The following is a 26958-nucleotide window of genomic DNA, read 5'->3' on the forward strand; positions in this document are numbered from 1 at the left end:
ATGATTATGCGAATAGTCTCCTGAGGGCTGTAGTACTTTGCTCCAATTCTGGTTGTTAGGCTTGGTGTAAGGGTGGCTGGGTGGTATTGGTGGCCTGTGATATACAGGAGGTCAGACTAGATGATTTGATGGTTCCTTCTGACTCTGTGGTAAGGTAACATTGTGAGATCAGAGTCAAGGCTGTGCAGTGTGATTTTCAGTTCTTCGAGGTGTGCACTAAGGATGAAAGCATTGTCAAACTGAAAGCAAGTGTATATTAGGGTATGTCTACACTACGAGGGTATTTCGATTTCACTTAAATCGAATATGTGGAATCGATATTGCAAAGTCGAACTTGTGTGTCCACACTAAGGACAGTAATTCGACTTTGTGAGTCCACACTAACGGGGAAAGCGTCGACATTGGAAGCGGTGCACTGTGGGCAGCTATCCCACAGTTCCCTCAGTCCCCGCTGCCCATTGGAATTCTGGGTCGAGCCGCCAATGCCTTCTGGGTAAAAAAAAAGGGTCGAGGGTGCTTTTGGGTAATTGTCGTCATCCGTCTGTCACTACCGCCCTCCCTCCCTCCCTGAAAGCGCCGGCGGGAAATCAGTTCGCGCACTTTTCGGGTCAGTGACAGCGCGGACGCCACAGCACTGCGAGCATGGATCCCGCTGCGACCATCGCTGCAGTTGTGGCACTTGTGAACGCCTCGCAGGTTATCATCCACCTTTCCCAGAGGCAGATGCAGATGAACCAGGCGAGGAGGCTACGGCACCGCGGTGAGGGCCTGAACTCTGAGAGGGGCACAGACCTCTCACAAAGCACGGGACCCAGCTCCGAGGACATCACGGTGACAATGGGTCATCTGGATGTTCTGGAACGGCGATTCTGGGCACGGGAAACAAGCACTGACTGGTGGGACCGCATAGTGCTGCAGGTCTGGGACGAATCCCAGTGGCTGCGAAACTTTCGCATGCGGAAGGGGACTTTCCTGGAACTTTGTGAGTTGCTGTCCCCTGCCCTGAAGCGCAATGACACCCGGATGCGAGCAGCCCTGACTGTCCAGAAGCGAGTGGCCATAGCCCTCTGGAAGCTTGCAACGCCGGACAGCTACCGGTCTGTCGCGAACCAGTTTGGCGTGGGCAAATCTACCGTGGGGGTTGTTGTGATGCAAGTAGCCAACGCAATCGTCAAGGTACTGCTCTCAAAGGTAGTGACCCTGGGAAACGTGGAGGTCATCATAGATGGCTTCGCCGCGATGGGATTCCCAAACTGCGGTGGGGCTATAGATGGAACTCACATCCCTATCCTGGGATCGGACCACCAGGCCAGCCAGTACATCAACCGAAAGGGCTACTTTTCAATGGTGCTGCAAGCACTGGTGGACCACAGGGGACGATTTACCAACATCAACGTTGGATGGCCGGGCAAGGTTCATGACGCTCGCGTCTTCAGGAACTCTGGTCTGTTTAGACGGCTGCAGGAAGGTATTTACTTCCCGGACCACAAAATAACTCTTGGGGATGTGGAGATGCCTACAGTGATCCTTGGGGACCCAGCCTACCCGCTAATGCCCTGGCTCATGAAGCCCTACACTGGCGCCCTGGACTCTGAAAAAGAACTCTTCAACTACCGGCTGAGCAAGTGCAGAATGGTGGTGGAGTGTGCTTTTGGACGTCTCAAGGGGAGATGGAGAAGCTTACTCACTCGCTGTGATCTCAGCGAAACCAATATCCCCATTGTTATAGCTGCTTGCTGTGTGCTCCACAATCTGTGTGAGAGCAAGGGGGAGACCTTTATGGCGGGGTGGGAGGTTGAGGCAAATAGCTTGGCATCTGATTAGGCCCAGCCAGACAGCCGGGCGATTAGAAGATCCCAGCGGGACGCGCTGTGCATCCGGGAGGCTTTGAAAGCCAGGTTCCACAGTGAGCAGGGTAACCCGTGACTTTTAACTTTCTGTACAGAGAAGCTGAACCTGCCCCCGTTTCTTTACCCAGTTAAGGATGACTATCCTCTCCAGTTACAGACCCCCTCCACCCCCTTCCAAAATAATAAAATCAGTTTTACTTTTGTTATTGAACACCGTTGTCTTTAGTACTGTTTTCGCGGGAATCTTTGAAACCGGGGACGCAGACTGGTGGGGAGCAGGTGTAGTGTACTGATGCAAATGATCCTTCTAAACTCCAGGAATGACAGGATTCACAGTAGCGGACTGGTTGTTTCAACGTAGCCTGGCAGCCCTCCTGAGTGGGACTGCGTGTATGTGGGGGCTATGTGACTTTATGGCAGGGGGAGGAGGGTTACAGCTCCCCTGCTGCGTGGCTCTGTGATCCAGGACAAGGACTGCTGCATACGATCTGTAACTGCCCTCCCCCGCCAAAAAGTCACAGAGCCACTAACCCCCCCCGCCCCCCACAGAACATGAAAACCACCTCCCAGACTGACCAGGGTAACTAGTCACTGCACTGTGTATGTGCCCTGCTGCTGGACCTGCCCCCGCCTCAGTAGCCTGCTAAAGGTGACTGTCCTGTCCAATTACCAAGCCCCTTCCCCCCCTGCAGACAGACTCTCCCTCAAAACAGCATGAGTGAAACAGTAATGAACAGAAACGTATTTTTTATTAACAACCACACATGAAACTGGGGGGTGAAACTTGGACGGGGGCTTGGTTGAGGCGGCCAGGAAAGGACTTTTCAAATTTTGGTGAATGACAGCCTTCTGGTGCTTGAGCAGTCTGCAGGGGTGGAGTGAGAGTTTTCACGGACTCTTCCGCCCCTCCTTCTTTGGACTTTGGGCGAGGGGGGTATGGGACTTGGTGGCGGGGGAGGGCGGTTACTGATAGACTGCAGCGGGGCTCTGTCCTCCTGCCTCCGTTCCTGCAGAACATCAACAAGGCGCCGGAGCGTGTCCGTTTGCTCCCTCAGAAGTCCAAGCAGCGTTTGAGTCGCCTGCTGGTCTTCCTGCCGCCACCTCTCCTCACGTTCCATGTGTGTCCGGTGCATTTGGGACAAATTCTCCCTCCACTGGTTATGCTGTGCTGCCTGGGCTCGGGAGCAGCCCATAAGTTCGGAGAACATGTCCTCTCGCGTCTTCTTCTTCCTCCGCCTAATGTGCGCTAGCCTCTGGGAGTGTGATGCCAGGCTGGGTTGGGAGACAGTTGCAGATGTGGCTGTGGGAATGAGGAAAAGGCAGTGAATTCCTCCGAAAGAGAAATGTAGTTGTGAATCAAGAACATAGTCGTTCTCTGTGAACAAGACCATGAACCACAGCTATCACATGCGCACTGAGGACAAGGTCGAATTTTCGAACCTCGCCTTCAGTGCCTGGGCTTTTGCACTGCCGATCTGGGAACCGGGGCAGGACACGGTACTCTCTGTAGCAGGCAAACATGGTAAGCCGTAGACTTGTGGCAGATTAAAACTTTAGGAGTACCACTGGCCACCTTTCACATTGAAAGCACTGCCAGTCTGTGCTGCCAGCAATTGGCCAAGCAGGAACTCTGGCCCTGTCCCACCCCCTCGCGGATGTGCCAGGGAAACATCCCTGGATGCTGGCCCTCTCCCGCCCCCACCGCGTGGCTGTAAACCAGCGGTCACAGTTCTGTAAAGGAACTTGTTGCAAGCAGTCCCAATACTAACAGTCCCCTACCTAATTCAAAGCAGGTTGTCATGAACGACATAACTCTGATGAGGATCCCGGACACCGAGATCCAAAGGATGCTTCGAGAAAGCCTGCAGAGACCGGGGCCCTATGCCGCCATGCTATGCAAGGCACTGATACCAGAGTACCTGCTTGTCTCCTGGCGCGGGAACGTCTCGTACTTCGGAGGACCAAGTAAAGCCGCTCTCCCCAGGAACCTGATGAACAGGCTATCCCATTACTTGCAGGAGAGCTTTGTGGAGATGTCCGTGGAGGACTACTGCTCTATTCCCGGACATATTGACCGGATTTTTATCTAGCTGCAGTAGCAGGGACAAAAGAGTGGAGCAGCTTGGGCAGCACAATCATGCACAACCGGACACTGTTTGATTTTTTTATAAATAGTTGTTACTGATTATTTAAGCGCCCAGGGGGAAGAAATCATGAATCACAGATTGTTATTAGTCTTAATATTCAAGTTTTGTAAAAAATAAAGGTTTATATGTTTAAAGCACTTACCGCTTGATCCTTCCCCTGAATCTGTGTCCGGGTTACATGCTGGGGAGGGTTGGTAGGGGATCTCTGTAAGGGTGATGAAGAGCTCCTGGCTGTCGGGGAAATCAGCTTGGTAAGCGCTGCCGACTGCCTCGTCCTCCTCATCTCCTTCCTCATCTTCCCCGTCCGCTAACATGTCCGAGGAACCGGCCGTGGACAATATCCCATCCTCAGAGTCCACGGTCAGTGGTGGGGTAGTGGTGGCGGCCGCACCAAGGATGGAATGCAGTGCCTCGTAGAAACGGGATCTGTGGGGCTGGGATCCGGAGCGTCCGTTTGCCTCTTTGGTCTTCTGGTAGCCTTGTCTCAGCTCCTTGATTTTCACGCGGCACTGCGTTGCATCCCGGCTGTATCCTCTCTCTGCCATGGCTTTAGAGATCTTCTCATAGATCTTTGCGTTCCGTCTTTTGGAGCGCAGCTCGGAAAGCACGGACTCATCGCCCCACACAGCGATGAGATCCAAGACTTCCCGATCAGTCCATGCTGGGGCCCTCTTTCTATTCTGGGATTGCATGGCAATCTCGGCTGGAGAGCTCTGCATCGTTGCCAGTGCTGCTGAGCTCGCCACACAGGAAATGAGATTCAAACTGCCCAGACAGGAAAAGGAATTCAAATTTTCCCGGGGCTTTTCCTGTGTGGCTGGTCAGAGCATCCGAGCTCGGACTGCTGTCCAGAGCGTCAACAGAGTGGTGCACTGTGGGATAGCTCCCGGAGCTATTAGCGTCGATTTCCATCCACACCAAGCCTAATTCGATATGGCCACGTCGAATTTAGCGCTACTCCCCTCGTTGGGGAGGAGTACAGAAGTCAAATTTAAGAGCCCTCTATGTCGAACTAAATAGCTTCGTGGTGTGGACGGGTGCAGGGTTAATTCGATTTAACGGTGCTAAATTCGACATAAACGCCTAGTGTAGACCAGGCCTTAGAGAGGGTATTAGTGAGTGGGTATAGTGGAGTGTCAGGATGGTGGGGGGCGGGGGTTAGTGCTTGAAGATTGGGTTTGGGTTTGGTGCAGCTGTTGCCTTAACTGATGATTTTCTTGCCTTTTATTTTTTGCATTATGGCAAAATACACTAGGGCAAGCTAAACCAATTATTTTGTTTGGGAATACAGACAATAAGTGGACTATGCTGGAATAATTTGTCTGTTCTAATGTACAGAACAGAAAACAAAAGCAAATCAAGGCAAAGGGCATGCTTCTATAGAATATTTTTCTTACAGCCCTGAATTACTCAGTCAGTTGTTCAAGTGACTCATAACACATTTGAAATTCAAACAGCCTTCACAGAATGCTATCATTTTTACCCTCCTGATGTTTCAGTTATGCTAAATATAATGGCCCCAAGCACTTTCACCATTGGTACCTTCAGCTGAATATGCAAGACTAGGGTCAGAATTGGTTTGATGTCATTGTAGCATGCCAGCAACCAAAGGAGAGCATCAGCACGAAATGTCTTTAAATGGGGAAGAAAGGACCAGAATGAGAAACACAGGACCAAGCAGTACAGAAAATTCCTTAGGCATAACAAAGGTTTTCTAGAATTTTATGAACAGAGGTCAACGCTGTGTCTGTTATGAAATCACAGACTGAGAAAGTGAGAGAAAATATGCCAACTATGTGATATTAAGGCAAATGTGAATCAAAATACAGGACAGGGAGGATAGTTCAGAGGCGTAGCGAGCGCCCTCCGTACCCTCCGACCGGAGGGGGCCCCGCAAGGAAGGGGGCCCCTAAAAGTGGCAAAATAAATACCGCATTCCAGTTTCTGCATTGTAAGGGGCCCCGCCCAGACTTATGTTCGGAGGGGGCCACCGTTCGGAGGGGGCCACGTTCTTTGTTGCTACGGCCCTGGGATGGTTCAGGAAGTGTTATATAGCAATGGGGAGAGTAAAAATACAAAATAAAGGATACTGACTTCTGTGCTATGCTGTGTGTTAACATATGAGGAATCTTACAGAAGAACCCCATATAAAATGTGATGAATTCAATGAAGATTTCTTAGGCTGAACTCGCAACAAAGGACACATTAAAAAGGTTGCTGAAGATAAAATTAGTCCACTCACCTCAGTATTACCAACCCAAGTATTCAAAATATCGTGAGTCAGGTCCCCCCAAAATCAGGAAATGGGCTCAAAAATCATGACATTTAAAAGAAAAATTGGGTTCACACTGTTTTTTTAATCTTTAGGATGCACATTGTTGACACCAGGGGGCTACTACCCCTGAATGGATCTTTAATGGCTCCCAGTGGAGCAGATTACTGTCATACCATTGAAAAAGGTCTACAGTAATTATCTTGCCATACACTGCAGTTTATTTGAGAAGGAATTACACAAGCAGTAAAGGGTTACATTAAACACATAATGCCTATGTTAGACATTAAGAACTATACATTAAGAGCTATACATTCCTCTTAGCGAGCCTCTCTTTCACAAACATACACAAACAGGCCCTGTGCTAGCCTCACACAGTTCCTGCTTGGCAAACAGAGAAGGTGGTTACCGATTCTATGGACGGCTTCTTCTCTCCAGGTCTGGTCTCCTCAGCTCTCTCGTCTGTCTCGGATTCCCGCAAGGCAAGGCCTTGGCTGCCTGGAGACCCCTCTGGTTCACAGTCCTACACGAGCCCACTGAGCAGAGTTTTGGCTACTCTGTCTAGCAGCGTTGCTTCTTTAAGCGTTAATTCAATTACCAAAGATAATTTTAATATCACATCAATCATACCCACAATTTGTGCGCTAACTATTAGATCATGTGTCTCCTTTTCTGTTTTTTATAAACTTATCTTATGATTTTTAGTAGCATAATTCAACAACTTAATTTTATAAGTTTTTTGAAAAGGTTTTAGTTATTTGAGGGTGCCATTGATAATGTTCATACTGGAAACGAGTTATATCTCCACGAGTACATTACATTCCTCAGTCCATAGGTCAGGTTATTTATTACTACGTTACCCTTTTCCTTTTGATACCAACATAGATCTTGGTTTATTTTATATAATTCTCACCAATCCTTTTTTTATTGTAAATTCATGGTGCGGTTACCTCCTTTTTAATCCAAATTTCAATTGTGATTAAGGTGCCCTGTTTTTACTGGGCTCCTATTATTTGTTTCCATTTCACTTTGGGTATTTACCATAATTCATTTCCCTTTTGGTACTATTTTATAGTACCCTGTTTTATTTTCCAGGTGCTGGCATATATTACCTGGTACACTTTTTGTTGTAAGTGAGCTTATGTGAGTTTTGACTGTTTTGCATAAATACTATGTGGTGCCTTAGTTTTCCTGCATATTGCATCAATGTTTAGGTGGTAGGAACAAGGGCATGTGACTTGCTAAGACCCTTGAGGGCAGGTAAGGCTACTCCAGTTGCATGTATGTAAGCTATAGAAGGTGCTCTTCGTAACCTAAAACCTAGGATGGGGGATGCGACCAGGTGACACTTGGCCCGGGAAGTGAGCCAAAGACCAGGAGGAGGAGCAATGGGTGTGTTGGAGGTAGGGTTGCTAGAAGCTGGGCAGTCTGTGGTTGGGAGAGAGGCGGAGAGTCCAAGATGGACTTGGCTAAAAGTTACCAATTCCTGTGCCGACAAGTCCGTTCCACATTGTGTACCTGTTAATTAATAAACCCTCCATTTTACAATGTTGGCTGAGAGTTACAGCTGACTACGGAGTTGAACTGCAGGGCCCTTTGGCTTCCCCAGGAGCCACGCCCAGGCTGACTCACTGCAGGGATGCTAAATGTCCCGAGGTCAGACACAGGAAGGCCAAGACCACTTAGGCTTTTTTTGCCCTGGCAACAGTGTGAGGGGAGGCATGCCTCACCAGGGTTTTGACTGGCTTTTTAGAGAGCAGTTTTAGAGCATTAGCCTGGTGACTCTGTGACAGACGGTTGATTATCTACTCCTTAGGAACTAAGATTACAGAAATCTTAAATTTAGATTCATTGTGTATATATATACTATGATTACAATCTGGAATTAACCATTTTATATGTTTAGGATCATTGTGACGTTCTTGTATTGATTTGGTTACCTTAACCCATGTTTATCCTCCCATATATTACATATTGTCCCCATATGAGGTATGGCATCTTAAAGCACATTTATATTAGGGTACTTTTGTTTGGACACTTTAAATACAGATTTATTACCATACCCCAGTAAACATGTGTTCTGTGTGCACCAATTACATCTTCATTGACATATTTCCATATTCTCAGTGATGTTATACAATTTTACAGTTGATCCTATATTTATGACTGGAATTTAAGTTTTATTTTAAAACCAAGCCCCTTGAATTATATATTCGTGGGGTGCTTTTTTCCAATGGTGTTGGTGTGTCTGAGGGGTTTCTTTATGTGGTATACGTGGGTCCCACAATTCCCCAGTTTTGGAATTAATTGCTTGGAATACGTTGGCCCCCAATGCATATGCACCATTTGTTACACTTGAGGTCCCTAAACACCTTTTGGTAGTTGGATTATATTCCCTCTTAATGACTAAAGCATGTTTTCCTGAAGGTTCTTGCCACCTTTTTGTTAATATCTTGGATGTTAATCCCTGTACCCACACAAAAATACATGTCTTATTTGGTACATGAAATGTCCACATTCCCGGAGTGTTTTTTATGGCCTCAAAGGGAATGACGGATTCTGTTACCATAGAGTGGCAGATTTCCCCATCCTCTACATTCTTCCTTCTTATCATCCCCTTTACCTGGTTTAGCAACGGGATATTCCTTTATTGAGTTGTGGAGAGTTTTTATACTGGAAAATCAGTTGCCTGGATAGAAATTTTTTTTATTCCCTTTTACTTTGCTTTCTTTTAGCCTTTTTTCTCCCTTTGATCCTAGTGAAATAAATGCTGCTAGAGTAAACATTATCAGGGAAACAACTCTACCATGACTTTTGTACATGACTTTTTGCAAAGATTGGCTTCAAGTTGTTGCTCACAGTAAGATTTACTCTGGCTAGGACTTTAATTAAATCTGTACCATTATCTATCCCAATACTGGAATTTAGACTTTCCAAAAGCTTTTTTTAAAAACTTTCCCCTCCTCAGAGAATTAAGCCTGGAGGCTGCTTTCAGATTTTGAGATTTTCCTATACTGATAGTATATCAAAAGCAGGAAGCCTACTACACAACCAGTGAGGCCACTGGACAATTAAGGTCTCCTTAGCACGTTGGAACACCCAAGAAGAATAAAGCCGATATAGAAGAACTAAAGAAATTTGCATTCATCTTTACAGTTAAGAAGTTATAGTAAAGATGAGTTCACTAGAATTCGTTGAGAAGATTAACAAGGATATAGAACCCTTACTGAAGGTTTTTAGGCAAGGTGAGCTGCTATAGGATAAGAGAGAAAGTCTTTTATGGATCAATAACTGGTTAAAAGATAAGAGACAAAAGGCAAGAATAACTGGTTAGTTTTTAGAATGGAGAGAGGTAAACAGTGGCCTTTCCAGGGGTCTGTACTGGGAAAAGGCAGTATTGTTAAATGATCTATATATTAAAAAGGCAAACAATGAAGTGGCAAAAATTTGCAGATGATACAAAACTTTAGGGTGACTAAGCAGATGAAATTTAATGCTGACCAATGCAAAATAATGCATGTTGGAAAAACATAATTCCAACTAAACATATAAAAGAATGGGGTCTAAATTAGCTGCTACCACCCAAAAGAAAAAAAGTTCTGGAATCATTGTGTATAGATCCCTAGAAACATTCACGTAATGTGCCATAGCCATGTCTGAAAAAAAAGCATAGAAAAAAAGCAACAAAAATAATCAGGGGTCTGGAACTATTTTATATAAGAAAAGATTAACATGTTTGGGACTTTCAAAAAAGATAACTAAAGGGGGAATACAATAGAGGTCTATGAAATCCTGACTGTTGTTGAGAAAGTAAATAAGAAAGTGTTATTTACTTCTTCTTTTTTTTTATAACACAAGAACTAGAGGTTACCAATTAAGATTGCTAAGCAGCAGGTTTAAAATAAACAAAAGGAAATAAACACAGGAAAATTAACCTGTGGAACTTGTGTTGTAAAGGCCAAGACTATAACAAGGTGGTTTTGTTTTGTTTTGATTTTTGGGGTAAAAGAAAGAGATAAATTCATAAAGGCTATTAGCCAAGATGGGCAAGGATGGTGTCCCTGGCCTCTGTTTGCCAGAATCTGGGAATGGGCTGCAATGAATACTTGATCATTGGCTGTTTTATTTTCTCCGAAACACCTGGCATTGGTCATTGCTAAAAGACAGGACGCTGGTCTAGATGGGCCTTTAGTTAGACCCAGCATGTTTTTATGCTTGTGTCCCTAAGAAAGGTGCTAATTGTATTGAAATTTGAGTAATGTAACAATCTTCTGGCTTATTCTTCAGGTGGAATCCTGTAGCACAGACAGGTCTAGTAATCACATCGCCACCAAGCCATAGCAAATTTCTCAGCATACTTCTTGCTTCCATAAATTTATAGATTGACCTACAAAAACACAAGCAAACAAAACAAAAACAAAACACACAAGGCTCTGACTGAACCTTATAGGTTAGTACATACTGTGCATTCATTTCTGAAAATTATTATATTTAGTCCCTTGGCAAGTATAATTGGATTTGATCAGAATGTTTTTACACGTCTCCATCCGGAGTGGTTACTAAAACTGCCACGGGACTGGCCATATACTTAACTGTTAACTGAAAAGGGTTTCCTTTATATAGGGATTATTTTACCTTTGTTTACCAATTTTAAGCATCACCGTGTTTTCTATTTTTCATCGATATTTTAATTATTCCTTTGGCTCTTCCTTTTGTTTGGGTTGATTTCTCTGTCCAAATGTTTTCCAGTGTTTGCATCAAATTTGCTACCCAGATCTTCTGTACCTGCTCAGGCATTTGTTTCTTTGGTGTTAACAGGAGGTCAGGAGTTCTTATAATTTAGCCTGTTATTAATTCAAAGAGGTTAATAACATAACAAAGAAACAATTAACAAATAACAAATTCAGTACAGAGAACCAGTTAGCCCCCTGGCCACTGCTCTGGCCATTCTAGTTGGAAGGTTGGCTACAGCAAGGGTAGATTTACAATTATATTTTTATAATATAATCATGGGATGTCATCTGCCATCCGGTTTCTGTACAAGCCAGACTGGGGAGTTGCAGGGGCTTTGACACTTTACTACGACCCCTTGTGCTTTTAGATCCTGCAACAGGTTTTTTTTTTATGTGGGGAACAGTTTCTGCTGACTAGGAATACCGAGCTTTACACATTTTTTTCACTATCTTTACCACGGCCTTTTCTTTCTAGCCCAAACCATGAGAAATTTCCCTTATTAAATATCCACTTATTGTCTGGCAGTGCCACAGCTTTACAGGCTCACTTTCTTAATCCTTCTGAAATAATCTGGTTATTTACAGTCTCTTTCTTCACAACCAGCCTTTCTGCCAAATGAATCATTCACTTTTCCAGTTGTACCATATCTACTTTTAATATACCTTTCTCAGTTATGCTGTTACAAACCACTGTATTTAAAATGTAGTTTGATCTACTACCCCTGGTAGGTGTTTTAATACTTAAAGTTGCCTTTGTTGCTGTATTAATTAATGCCAGAAACCATTATATGTTTCCTTCTGTCCCCTCTTCCACGTAAGATCTATCAGTTATGTGGGGCTGTAATTTGGCTACTAGCATTGACCTTTGGGGACAGAGGTTGTTAAGGGCGAGGCATTTTTACAGAAATGTGGAGCCACCCTGACAGAGAGCTGCCAATTTCATCTGAGCCAATTCCGGGGATAACAAGCCATAAGAAATCACTGGCAGATCTTCTGTACCTGTTCCCACAGTTTCAACAGCCTTAACTCCTGGTTGCAGCGCTGACTGTGATCTAGTCCTTGCCATCAAATCACTTAAAGCAGCTAGCGAAGTCTCCAAAGGTTGTCCATCCAAACTGGCCATATCTGCCCCTCTTTCCTGAAGTTCAGCCCATACCTGTGCTCACAATGATCCCTCACTAAACACTCCACGTCTCCTACCATACTGTCCTTGTCCTTGTCCTATTTCATTGCAACTACCATGTCCCGTATCAGTGTGGTTGGAGCCATTATAGCCTGCTTGATTACTGTAGGAAGCCTCACTAATCACTTTCCGAGAAGAACTACTTGCTCCACTTACTACCCTTTCTGCCTCCTGAGCTGCTTTAATCAATTTAACCTGATCTAAATCCATCCAGGGTCCTATGAACACCTTAATAGGTTTCCTTAAACCATCATAGATCAAATCTGTCAGCTGTTTCTCCTCGATTTCAGCCAGAGAGCATACCAACAACAGCCTAGTACAATAAGCCATAATAGATTATTTTTCCTTCTGACGTATTAACAAAGCTGTCCTTCTCAATTCAGAGGGGATCAGAAAGTATTGGGCTACCTTCTAGATAACACCGTCTCTGTCACCTTTCTTTAACTCTGCCTCAATTTCTGCCAACAAAGCTGTTCCTTCCGTAGGGCCAGTACAAGTTATTATCAGTTCTCTTAAATCTTCACATCTAAATATTTTCTAACCATGTATTCCAACAGCCAAGGCAAACACATTCTCTCTTAGTCAGAGTCCATTTGTTTAGCCAGTGCCTGTTTTTTAGTTTCAGTCAGAGGACGATTTACTTCCTCTTGTATTTGCCGTGAAGGCTGAGGTGTTTTTGCTATCACTACTGGCTGTGCTGCCGGAGGCCATGGAAGGGGCTCCTCTTCATCTTCCACCTGTTTATTTATTCTTTCCGGACATGTATGGGTTAAAGCTGTTATCTGCTAAGCCTTGGTTACATTTTATGATACAGCAGTTTGCAAGTCACGTTTCAGGCTTTCATTCATTTTAGTTTTTACAATTCCTGTTCCAAACTTTCTTGCACAACATCTCACTCCCTTACAAGCTTATCTACAGCACAATACATAGCACAGATGAAATCTGCTGCTGTTTGGGCTTTCTCGGGAGTGTAACCCTTTCGGTATCTCAACAGTAAGTTGTCTAAAACTTTCTCATGCAGTGTGGGGACTGCATCAGCTAGACATGGATCAGACCCCAAGCTTTTAAACACCCGTCTTAACAAACACTCATCAACCACACCTGGAGGCTTCGGGGAGTCCCTCTCATCCTCAGGTTCGACGACTCTTCCCTGTCTGCGTTTGTGAAACATCATCGACTCTAGGAATGACCAATACAATCCCATTCACCGGTATATTTCCCTCTCTGCGTACTGTAGCTAAAGCTAAAATTAATATAAGTCAGAACTGATTCAGAGCAATATTTAAATTAGTTGGTTAACACCAGTGATTCAGGATACCTAGCTCTTCACAGGCAACCAGTTCAGAAACAGTTTGATTCAGTTTAAAGACCTTTTTTTCTTGGACATGACAGTAACCATCCTCTGCTACCAAATGTTGGCAACAGGGGGCTACTACCCCCGAATGGCTCTTTAATGGCTCCCAGTGAAGCAGATTACTGTCATACCAGTGAAAAAGGTCCACAGTAATTATCTTGCCATACACTGCAGTTTATTTGAGAAGGAATTACACAAGCAGTGAAAGGGTTACATTAAGCACATAACTCCTATGTTAGACATTAAGAACTATACATTAAGAGCTAAACATTCCTCTTAGCAAGCCTCTCTTTCAAAAACATACACAAACAGGCCCTGTGCTAGCCTCACACAGTTCCTGCTTGGCAAACAAAGAAGGTGGTTACTGATTCTATGGACGGCTTCTTCTCTCCAGGTCTGGTCTCCTCAGCCCTCTGGTCTGTCTGGGATTCCCTTGAGGCAAGGCCTTGGCTGCCTGGAGACCCCTCTGGTTCACAGTCCTACACGAGCCCACTGAGCAGAGTGTTGGCTACTCTGTCTAGGAGCATTGCTTCTGTAAGCGTTAATTAAGGAATCCCTCAGCAGTAATTTAATTTGCTTGATTTTTATACTCTTTTTCCTCAAAGGAGTCACATGTCTTAAAAGCATGCCCAGTGGGCGTGTGGCTACTAATTTTTACCTAATTAATACTTTAAGAGAAGACTGCAGAGAGGTGCCAACTGAAGATTACCCCACATTCACTCCCTTATCAATCATTCACTTCAGCCCCTTGTGTGATGTCCTTCAACAGGGTCGAGATGCCCCGGTCAGTCCATGCTCCACTCGGGATATTCTACATGTGTTGTTTGCTTTCAAGTGGACATATTTGCTGACTCAAAGATCAGTATTGATCATACACACAGCATGGAGCCAGTCAGTTTCACCTCTGGCATCTGCCTGATGCTAAGAGAAGGATTCTGCTCCCAGAATCCTCTTTCGCAGTTCAGTCATGTCAAGCCATGTTCTCACCATTCATTCAGTATGGCCACACCAATTTGACACTATCCCAACACACATGGGTCACATTTTCAAGTTTTCCTCCTCAACGATGAAGATTAGAAACTTACATTTTAAAAAATGAAAATGGACATTCCTATGACTGGAGGAGCTGGGGCTTTGAGAATAACACCAAATATCACAAGACTTACAGTAAAATCACAGGAGTTAGGAGCACTGTCATTTAACCCTAACAGGATCCGTTCTAGGTGCTCCAAGGTCCCTGCCTGTTCTGTGCAATTCAGGCTCTTATACTGTGCCCATCATGGTGGGAAGCCGAAAACATTTGCTGTGGTATCTTTGTGCTTGAGACATATTTTCAACCTCAAATTTAGTAGCAAGATAATACTTCTAAGGCACAGCCCTGGGTATGGGACAGTACGGAGCTGCAGTACCTCAGCAGGAGCTCAGGGAGTAACTGCGCTTTGTGGAAACATAAACCATCCTGAAGCTCCCTGGTGCACACACACACACAGAGGGAGCAGTCCCTGTATGTCCTAGGAACACAGAGACTGCAGCTGTAGCCTTATGCAGGCTGTGCATCCCCCTAAAAGGCCAGCCACAGTCTGGTCTTTGGGGATGAATTAAACCCTGTGCATGTAAACAGGAATTACCACGTTAAATATCTAATCCCATATAAAACCTGTGAAATACCACTGGCACCCTAGTTATTCCCAGCCACTACCACAAGCTTTTCCACCTTGCATCCCAGTAGTATCTATTCTGCCAGTATCTCCTGAAGCAGACAGCTCTCTCCCTCTTGCAGTTTCTATCCAGCATTGATTGAGTTTTGGCACCATTGGCTCTGCCTGACTAGTGATAACATCAGCACAAGATGGCAGCTGACTGGTAGATGAGCTGCCTGGAGGGCCTAGGGGAGGAAACCAAAATGGCAGCTGGCCAGGAAAAGAGTGGCAGGTTATCATATGCGTGTGAAACAGCTGGTGATAGACATGGGAATTAGTTATAGAAGTGAAATGAAAATCACGCCCCATTAAGAACTGACACAAACGCATCATTTACTGCCTTAGCAACTAGCTTCACAGCATGCTAGGCTGGGGGTGGCTTATTTGTATTATTTATAGAGTGTCTGCAACTAACTACTGGAAAGATGAAAGGCCAAACTTTGCTTGATGCTGTTGAACAAGCACAAAAACAAGCTTGCTGTAATTCAGTATTTTCTACCGGACCGAACAAGTATCAACTGCCTTTCTGAAACTAAAATCCTGGTAATGTTGTCATACTATGGGATTTAATTGCCTGACTTCAGAGAGAGTTCTGCATACTCAGCAAGTCCTAAAATCAGACATTACTAGGTGGTGGATGAATTGTTTGTATGTACTGATTTTTTAAAGATCTTTCTATGTCCTTCATTGTAGGATATGAATACCTCACAAACATTAATGAACATAGTCTTACAACGTCCTCATGAGGCAGGAAAGCATTATTCCCAACCCAGCTCTCTTGATTCCCAGTTCTGGTCCTTAACTACCAGACCAGCTTCCTTCGTCTCTAAAAAGCACTGCTACCTTCTCATTCTAGCTAAAAACACTTTTACATTTATGTCTTTGTAATTTTATGGTGACGACATAGGTGGAAGCAAATGATCTTCAGACTGAGGGCAGTGAATCCACAATTCTCTCACCACTCCACTTGCATGGTGTTAGGAGCTGGAATTTCCTGGCATGTAATGACAGTCTATTTTACATACACTAATGCTAAATACTGTGGGGTAGATACTTTCTACAGCAAATTTACAGAACTCGTAGGAAGATGACAAGCTCCTAGTTTTGAGGAGCTTAAAGTCTCTCTCTGACAACTAAAATACACAGAACAATAGTTCAAACTCCAGAAGGGTCCGAAATGTCCCTGGTGAGACCAGTGTAGGAAGGCTTCATGAAACAAGTGTGTCCTAAGGAGGGAGGGTGCTTGTTACAGCTAGAACAGCAGGTTCTTCACAAGAGGTCAGGAAAGAAGGCACAAACAAGGACTGGGGAAAGGAGGCAAAAGGATCAGTCTGGAGAGCATGTGTGGATGAGCATAATGGGTAAGAAAAGACAGAGGCTGAGATGAGAACATGCTTATCACCGTGGTGTTTGAGCTGCAACAGAGAGGGAAATGTATTACATATACAACACTGTAAGTACACATGGATCTACCAATGCATGTCCTTTCTCTCCAGTTTCCTAGGCAGAGATCACTGTGAAGCTCAAACATAGGCCAGAACACTTGACTATAAATCTCTACTCTACAGAAGAGCATTTGCATGATGGATTTTAAAACAGCGATGTTTTAGCTAACTCCAAGTTCACGTAGTCTAGTCACAAAGTAAGATCAAACACCCAGAGCAAAATCCTGATGGCCATTGTGACAGCTGTACATGACCCCCTGCTGGAAGCCCTGCTGTACTACTACACCCTGCCCCATGAAGGAGCAGTGAAGGTGGGTCCTCCAGACCTGCCTAGAAAGGCTATATGGTAGCAGTCAATCAGAGACCAGCCAGGCTTAAATAAAAGGAGCTGCAGGGCCTTAGCATGTCAGTTCCTGGGTGGGGCCAGAGGGGTGAGGATGGATTGATCCTGTGCTCTGGCTAGAGCAGCTTGATGGGCTGCATTTGCTAAATCTGGGTGTGAGAGGATGAGAACTCTAACCTTAAGGTAATAGGTGGAGGTAAAGGGACTAGGTGGGAAGAGGCCCAGGTAATGCAGCAGCAACTAATTAAAGGAAGCAGTATGTGGCTGCTGTTTATAGGGTCCCTGGGTTGGAACCTGGAGTAGTGGGTGGGCCTGATTTTCCCCCCACTGGCTGCTAAGAAAGTGGCCTAAGCTTTGAGAAGGGGAACAAGGCTCCCTTAGAAATCTGAGTAAAGGCCTGGATTTCAAGGGCTCAGAGATGGGGATGAAGACCTTGTTGAGGGCACATAGTTTGTTGAACTCTTTGCTACACTGGAAGGAGTCCATTTTGACTGTGTGACTTGGTCAGAGGGCTGAGCTACTGAAGACCTGCCTAGTCAGGTTGGCAACCTACAGGGGGTGCCAGGAGTGGGGAAAAGCTTGCAGCTGCTAGGAGGGACTCAAGAAGTGAGTACCTTCTCTCCCCCATTGCAGGTATGTTAGCCCCTTACTGCTGCATACAGAAGCATCATGCCAGTCTACTTGTTCCTGTGGCTGAAGCTAGTGTGGTAGGGGATGTGGTGTGGTACTTCAACTGTTCTGTTGTCAGGCTCTCTAGAGAACTATAAGAGGCTCCTCATCCCCCTGACTGAATCTGCCTTCCCTGGATAGGCTCCATGGAAGCTACTGAAGCTCTGGGCCTATAGTAACCTTTGTAAAACCATCTGCAGGGAGGAGTCTGGGGACTGGGATTCTGTTAGTCTCTCCTCCTACCCCCAAAAGTTCTCTGCTAGGAGGTTAGAGAGGTCTAGGGGGATAGGCTGTGCCCTGCAGGGTCCCTGTTCTAGAGCTGTCTAATATCTACTGGGAGATCCATTTTGGAAAGGTCTGTTGCTTCACATGTCTGCAGGGAGCTCTTGTACCCTTCCTTGCCTCCACAGCTGAACTCACACTGACCTCTGAGGAAACCTTGCCCCCATGGACAGGGATTTTAGGGCTGTACACCTGGTGCCTGCCACAAATGGGGCTATGAGCAAAGCCTAAATAAACCCTCTGTGGCCATAAGGTCTAGCTGGATTGCAGGTCTTTGGCAATGGCTTCTGTTCACTGGCTTGTTATGAATTTTTAGATATAAATAATATTGCAATGAAAAATGCTTAGTCAGTTCCATGTACAGTAAGACTTCAAATATCTAAAGACTTTTTGGTGGGTGGCACCCAAAACCTAGGGGAAGCTGAGGGTTTGGAAAGTGAGATGAATGTGAACTAACCAACATGATTAGTAAAGAAGAGCGAGGGATCACAACCAAAAGTAGGCACTGTTGTATGAATCATTGTGTATACTTAATGGTTCTCCTTGTAAGATTTTTAGTTATGGCTGCTAAGATGTGAAGAAATTTATCACAAATATTGTTTTTTGTTTTTTACTACTACCTTTTCTCTACTGCTGTTATGTGGTGCTGTCTCAGTAACAGAAGCTGCACACAGTCCATGTCACTTTTGCTATCTAGCTTGGATAAGCCTTTCCCAAAGTGTTCTGCTGGCTCAGAATCAGTCATTGTTATAATTTTCTTCTCTTCCGTTCTCTTCCACTTCATTTGTGATATGGACTCTGTTCCAGGAAAGAATGTCATTCAGGGCTGTGGATAAGCCAAGTTGTCAGTCATATTTCCACAACCCTCATTATTCTGTATCCATTTCCTTGATTTCAGAGTGTGAATTCCATTGCTCTCCTAGTTTGTTTTTCTTATTTCACAGTTGTTGCTATGACTTTCCCCACACTTATTATACCTTACCTACAATAAGCTCTTCCTTAAAATTGCCAACCATTGTACTCCCAGGGGTAGAACTTCACAGCTGGTAGTAATGGTGAAAGCTGTATTGTAAGCCAGCTGCTGACATCTTTATTACTGTCCTCTAACCATGCTCAGAGCAAACCTAGATGGCATGACACAGTGATTAAAAACCAGGATGGCTATTGGTGCCAACTGGCAAAGCGTTCACTGTTCTTTGCAAACAACTCCTGTCTCAGGTGTAGTGAGTTTATCAGGTCTAATACACCATCATGGTATTTATCTATAAAGGCTAGCAGGTGAGGTTCTACTAAAACTTCTCAATACTCATGCTTATAAATACTCAATCATTGTGAGATGTGCACAGGTCATTATTAAGGAATAATGTAACTATTGAAAACTATGCCTTATGGTCATGGAGTGAAAGTGAGGCCATTCCCTGATGACTATTTTAGGCCGTTATGTAACATATTGCTCAGTTGTCCACCATTGCAACTACCAGAAAAGTCAAAGAAAACCATCAAAGATAAACTATAAACATTGAAACCACTGGGAAGAGAAAAGGAATGATATGACCGTGAAGGGATCTCTTGGTCTGGGAATAAAGACAAACGACTAATTTAGTATATGACAGGGTTTCCAGTTTATTAATAGTGACTTAGCCATAGGTCAATGTGCCAAAACCAAAATATATTACAATAATATTTAAAACTAAATCCAAAAAATTAAAATCTAAATACAAACATTAAACTAATTACAGTGTGTATAATCACCATGCCACTTGCCTTTGCCTTATTTTAGCAGCTGATGGTACAAATAGGGCAACCACTCAATCAGATATGTTGTTGGTTCCTGATAAATATTCTCTTTTCTGAGAGAACAAGGCATCTGGGACAAAAACACAAAGCCCTTTTAACCAAGTGGCAATACAAATTACAACATAATAAATAATGGGGTAGGTCTTCCACCTGCTTAGAGCTGTATGGACAGAGTTGATTACATTTCTCAATGCCACTATATAGTCCTTCTGAGCAAGTTGACTTCATAGATTGAAAACAGACCTGTAAAGGCCCTCCTTAGCTTGTTGTTGGACAAACTGTCTAAATAAGCCTTGACCTTTTTAACAAGAGTGAACCAGAAGACATAGTTGTAATGGCAAAAACTGCCATGTTTGATTGCTTATTAATATCCTCTAATCTCAGTTTGATTAGGGATTTCCCATTATTTAAACTTAATTCTAATCCGTTCCAATTCTGAGAGGCCTAGAGAATGCAAAGAATTCTGCATACACTTTGTCACGTAAACTTTCTTGGTTAAAGCCTGACTGACAATTCCTCTGTGCTTATCTTTGGCAAGCGTTGTGGATGCAGACTATGAATGTGACACCAAAAATTGATATTATGGAATTGCACTTTAGCCAGAATAGAATTCAGGTCTGCCTTGGCTCTAAGGAGAGTGGCTGGGATATTTGGGAGACTCAGAAGCTTCCTAAGAAACTTGTTTTGGATCACTTCCAATCTCCTAGGACGGGGGTTCTCAAACTTCATTGCACCGGGATCCCCTTCTGACAACAAAAATTACTACAGGACTTCAGGAAAGGGGACCAAAACCTGAGCCCACCCAAAGCCCCACTGCCCCAGGTGGTGGGGCTTGAGCTTTGGCATCAGCCCTGGGCTGTGGGGCTCGAGCTTTGGCCCTGGGTGGTGGGGCTTGGGCTTGGGCTTCAGCCCCAGGCCTCAGCAAGTCAAACGCCAGTCCTGGTGACCCCATTAAAATGGGTTTGTGACCCACCTTGGGGTCCTGACCCACAGTTTGAGAAATGGTGTCCTAGGATCTCTTACTTCTGCACCATACAAAATTTGAGCGCATACCTTGGCCTCAAACACTTTAAGGTCTGGAGCAATTAAGTTGCCTCTGAGTCCAATTGAAACAACACAGCTTGCACTAAATCTGGGAGCTTCTCTTTTGATATCTGAACTATATCACAGGGTAGAGAGAGAACTCTGTAACCACTCACTGAGGAGGTACCCTTTAAAAAAAAAAAAAAAATCCATGAAAGACTGGGCTCTGTCTCCTTGAGGCTAGCAAACACTTCAAAAGACTGGATTTTGGGTTGAAAATCTAATCCCTTAGATAGGATAGGTAACTATTAATAAAGTGTAGGCCCTAGTTCATGTGTTGTGCGTTTGTTTTGTATTTTAACCATTTGTTTTCATCACTCACTTTCTATTTGAACCTCTATTTCTTAAAATAAACTTCTTTTGATTTTACTACAATCAAACACAAGTGCTGTGTATGATATAGGAGTGGTGGGCTAAGGTTAAATTGGCATACACTGCCCCTTTGTGAATGGAGGATCTAGGATATCTGTGGATAGCCTGTGATCAGGGGCTGGATACTACAGGGGGATACTTTGAAGGGATTTGAGGCTGGGATGCATCTATTGTCAACTGGCAGAGCTGATACAGGCCTGAGGAGAGTACGTGAGTGGCTGATGGGCTGGCTGTGATAGGATATGTCTATACTACCCACCGGATTGGCAGGCAGCAATCGATCCAGCAGGGGTCGATTTATCACATCTAGTCTAAATGCAATAAATCAACCCCCAAGCGTTCTCCTGTCGACTCCTATACTCCACCGGCGCGAGAGGTGCAGGTGGAGTCGACAGGGGAGAGTCAGCAGTTGACTCACCACAGTAAAGACTCCGCAGTGAGTAGATCCAAGTACGTCAACTTCAGGTACATTATTCACTTAGCTGAAGTTGCGTAAATTGGATCGATTTCTCTTCCCCCAACCCCCAGTGTAGACCAGGCCTTAGGGAGCTAACACCCAGCTGGACAGGAAAGATTGCCACTTGCTTCAAAGTAACTGACAGCCCTGGATGCTCTGAGAAACATCAGTCACCCTAATGCTCTAGAGCCCCTACCCATATGCAAACTATGCAGCTGTGTAGGGCACCAGGAAATTTTGAGGCACCAAATTGCCCCAAATTTCCTGGTGCTCTACACAGCTGCATGCTGCATCTAGCTCCAGCGGCCAGCCTGATTTTCCCCCCGCCCCAGATGGCTGAGATGGCCCCTTGTGGCCTGTGCACAGCAGGGCCCAGGAAAGCTGCCTCCACCCCTGCCCCTGCTCTGCCCCTGCCCCCACTCACCCCTCCCCTCCCAACCCCGTCCCCTGAGCTATGCGTCCCAGGGGACTGCAGCAGGGGTCGGGCCTGCCCTGCACTCACGGGGCGGTGGGAAGTGGAGTGACCTGGCCCCAGCCCGCTCTGCCGGCTCCTAGCCGTGCTGCCGGTGAGTCCTGGGGGCCGGGTCCCCCGCCTTCCTCCAAGCCTGGGAGCTGGGGAAGCGGGCTGGGTCACTCCACTTCCCACTGCCCAGTGAGTGCAGGGGCAGGCTTGACCCCCTGCTGCCTTCCTGTACTGGCTGCTCCTGCCTCCCAAAGCCCTTGGGCACAGCCCCCTGCAGAGGCCTGGAACATCCCCCACCCCCTGCAGAGGCCTGGAACGTCCCCCCCCGCCCTCCCTGAGGCCTGGGGCTGGCCCCTGTGTATGGCAACACAATCTCTAGGGACAGCCCTGTTTAGAGCTTCTAGTTCCCACCCACTGGCAGAGTTGCACCTCTGAATTGGTACACTTGTGGGAGACTTTTAAGGAATGTCTCAGTGTGGGCAGGTCTTAGTGGTTCCAGCGGTATTAAACTGAGCTAATATTTGACCATGGTCTCTATTCTCCCCTCACTCTATTACAGTGCACCCTTAATTGTCAGACTTCATAATGCCTACTACTTAACTCTCCTCATCTTCCTCTTTGAGACCACGGACTGATTCTCCCCTATGTTTGGACACAGTGCTGGCCATAGGGAGCCAGTTGCAGGTCCTGGATCCTTGGCACTGAGCCCCAATGAAAATTAGAACAATGGGGGCCTACTAACCTCCACTACCAACACAAGTGGTGCATCAGGCATAGTGGAGTGCTACTTCTCCACCAGGCCTCTTCTCTCCCCAGGAATGCCCCAACACCTCTCTTTACACTGCTATAAGTGTGCAGGAGGCAGCTTTGTCTGTGGAGAGTTCCCTTTCTCCACCTGCTCTCTCTGGCCATTTTAAGGTCACTTTGTGGTACCAAAGTGGTGCTGGAGAACCAGAGACTCCAGCTTCCTTGTAAGAAGTTGGTGTCTGTAGTACCACCATCTTAAATTGTGGTTTTACAATAACTTGCCTACAAATAGGATATTAACAACACTTATTATTTTATTTGTATTGCAGTAGCACCTAGGAGCCCCAGTCATGGACCAGGGCCCTATTGTAAGAGGTGCTGTACAAACACAGAACAAAAGGACAGGCCCTGTCCTAATGAGCTTACGGTCTAATAGGGTTCTATGGTGGTGGTTGTCATTCAATGAACTCTATCAAATTCACTCACTTAACAAGTAAAGGAACTGTTGCTGAGGTGTGTGTAGGAGGCTTTGTGTCCCCCGCTGCTACCAGTGGTATAAACCCAGGACCAGATATTTCTGCCCTTACTCGTGAAAGACTATATTTGGAGTAAGATACAACACAAGGTAAGTAAGGGTGGCAGAACCTGGTCCTTAATTTTCAGTGTGCAAGTCAGCTTGTGTTCTTCCATTCACTGATCTTCATCAGGAATAAAGATTCTGCAGGCAGAATGTAGCTAACCATTTTGTTGAGACTTAAGCCAGAATAGAGCCCAGCTCACTCTTCTAGAGGTGTATCAGTTCTCTAGCAGTAACAGAAGAAAATTAGGAAAAAATGTATCTTCACTAGCTACAAGCCTAATTCTGCAATGGTTACTCAGGATAATTACAAATTACTCACTTCAATAGTCCCATTAGTTCAGGCAAAATGTGTTCAGTTATAGTCGTTCAGACAGTAAGCATAGCTTTGAGCAGGCTACCATTTTTATCTGACCATAAGTGCACTTTACTATGGTTTGAAGTCCTTGGTCCCAATGGGATGAATGTCTTCAATGGTATCATTCTGGAGAAAACACAATTTAGCATGAGTATCAGTTGTTTCTAGTGTCATTGCTGTTATCAATGTAACATAAGAATGGCCGTACTGGGTCAGACCAAAGGTCCATATAGCCCGGTATCTTGTCTTCTGATTGTGGCCAATGCCAGGTGCCCCAGAGGGAATGAACAGAACAGGTAATCATCAAGTGATCCATTCCCAGCTTCTGGCAAACAGAGGCTTTGGACACCTATCAAGCAGTAATACAACTCTGAGAGACAACTGTTGTGATCGCAGATGACTGAATTTTTGGCTTAAAATAATCAAAGTATTTAAATCCATGCACTTGGCTGTATTCTGTCAAACACGGAGGTTATCCATGTTACTGTGTTTAGAGCAATATGGTTTAGTAGATTTGTCAGTCACCAATAATTTAAGCATTTGAGACATTCCTTATAACTTGACTCAAGGGGCATTTGGCTTGAGAAATCAAGGCAGTGCTTTTCTGGCAAAAGTATCCAGAAAGGTCCTGTGTCATACACCACACATTTCCTGTGGTTACAATATTTTGTTTCATTAAATTAGCCAACCATCATCTACAAATGAAGGAATCCACTGATTCATAGCAGCTAGCCTGGGGCTCAATTGTATCTTTAAAACAGTGGCTCGTTTTGGGGTTGAAGTAGTGCCAGATTCTCCCCCAGCAAGAGCTTCAGGAGACAATATCTCAGTTTCTGAAGCTTGTTTAAATGCATATATTGTACCATGTTAATGATACTGGTAGAGCTAAAAACTGCATCCACACTAGGGGATTGTATCTCATCAGTACAAAGATGCTTATATAAATATAGCTATTCCGTGTGGGAAGGTGAATAACATGATTTAATAAATTGGTCTTATGTCACCTTTTTAGTGGTGTAGCTGTGGCCACGCTAGGGCTCTTGCTAATATAACTATTTCAGTACCACCACCAACCCACCGCAAATCTCAGCCCTAACCAAAATAGTTGTACTAGTAAAACTTTTAGGTGTAGATGAGGCCTGAGTGCACAAGGAAAGTGTCCCTTAAGGGGGTGGAGCATATGCTTCCTGCTGTTGCTGGCCATTGTGGCGAGAGGCTGTATCTGGAGCCAGATTTCCTACCTATTCCTCTTGAGGTGCCTCAGGACTTGTCTACACTTAAAATGCTACAACGTTTCAGTGAAGCCATTACCTGTGCTGATGGGAGAGATTCTCCTGTCAATGTAAGTAATCTATCTATTCTGACAGAAGAATTCTTTCATTGACGTAGTGCTGTCTACACCAGTGGATAGGTCGGCCATAACTATGTCTCTCAGGGGTGTGGATTTTTCCAGCTCTAGCACAACTAGTGTTTCAGGTGGAAGCTGTCTTTGTACTTGTGAGCACAAGAACTACACTGTGGCCACAAGCTGCAGAGGTGTGCAGAACAGGGAGAGGCTGTGACAAAGTGGGGAATTTTTCATAATATTTTGGATAAATGCGTGCCTCAGTTTCCCCATGGGGGGCAAGAAGGTTGTGTGTTCTTTACAGAGATCCAGGTGTGACTGATACTTGGCTATTTAGGCCTGGGGGCCATGCCACTGGAGAGTCCCAGAAGACAATTGGCTGGATTTTGGCACCTAACAACTAATGACTGTGGTGGAGCCCACCCTTAGAAGGGCTCACCCTCTTCAGGAAGCCAGCTGGTTACCACCAGCTGAAGAGCTAAGGGCATGGCCAGATGACCATGTTTTCTGGGGAACAAGATCAAAGGACTAAGGAGGGGCCCCTTGGGGTTAAGTGTGGGTTTCTGGAAGCAGGAGAAGCTTCTGGACTGGGACTAAGAAGGGGTCAGAGGAGAGCTCTGGGCTCTGAACTGACCCAGATGGACTATACTGTAACTTTCTGTTCTCTGTGATAACCAGGGACATTCTATGCTGTGTTCCAGACATCTAGTAAACTCTTCTGTCTTTACAATGCAGGCTGAGAGTCAGTAAGTCCATAGTCAGGAAGTTGGGGTTGCATTGCTCCCATTGGGTGTGTAAGTCTCCCTTTGGGGTCCAATGCAGGTGGACTTGTTGGAGGGAGCTCCCGGTGTGAAGCAGGGGTACTGAAGGCTCTGAGGTTCAGTCCCAGGAAGCAGTGAAGCCAAGGGGCTTACCCCAGTGAAAGTGACCTTAAGGGGGCTGACTCACTGCAGGGGTTCTCCCAGGGACTGTTCTGTGACAGAAACTCATGATGCCCTCCCCTGCTCCTGCACTTGCACTGGAATGGGCCACAGTCTGGCCCGTAGCTTCCTCAACTGGAGTGTCATTCTGTTTCCATCTCTATGGTTGACTCCAGGGCCAGCTCTAGGCACCAGCAAACCAAGCAGGTGCTTGGGGTGGCACATTTTCAAGGGCGGCATTCTGGCCTTTTTTTTTTTTTTTTTTTTTTGTTGCTTCGGGTGGCAAAAGCCTAGAGCCGGCCGTGGCAGCAGCAGCACATTGCCCTGGGGCCGCTGCAGTTTGTGCTGCGGGGGAGCAGCGTCCACCTTGTGGCTGGGCCGGGCAGGCTCCTAGCGGGGGACACTTGGGCTGGGGGCCGCCCCTCAGGGCACACAGAGCCGCCTGCAGATGCCGCAGGGCAGCTGCCCCCCAGCTCCGCAGCCGGGGCTCGGCAAAGCAGCCAGAGCCACCCAGGGACTGCGGCAGGGTGGCCAGAAGCAGCAGCGGGGCCATAGAGGGTGGGGCGCTGCCGTGTGGGGCCCGCGTCCTGCTCTCCGGGGCTCCGCTCCCTCTGGGGCTACCCTGCCCCGGCTCCTCAGCCCCCTGCCAGGGCAGTTCCCCAGCTCTGCCCAGCCAGTCCTGGAGGCGGGAGCCCTGGCTCGAGGGACCCTGGGCTGAGGTGTGGCCCGGGAGCGCCGCTGCTTACCCCGACCCTGCCAGCGCCAGACCGGCTGGAAGCAAGGGGGGAGTGGGCGGAGTCAGCACTGGTGGGGGGTGGGAAGCCCTGGGGTGGCAGGGGGTGCGGGTGGGATGGGTGGGGG

Source organism: Terrapene carolina, unplaced genomic scaffold (genome assembly GCF_002925995.2).
Source record: "Terrapene carolina triunguis isolate 2854851 unplaced genomic scaffold, T_m_triunguis-2.0 Scaffold139, whole genome shotgun sequence".
NCBI lineage: Eukaryota > Metazoa > Chordata > Testudines > Emydidae > Terrapene > Terrapene triunguis.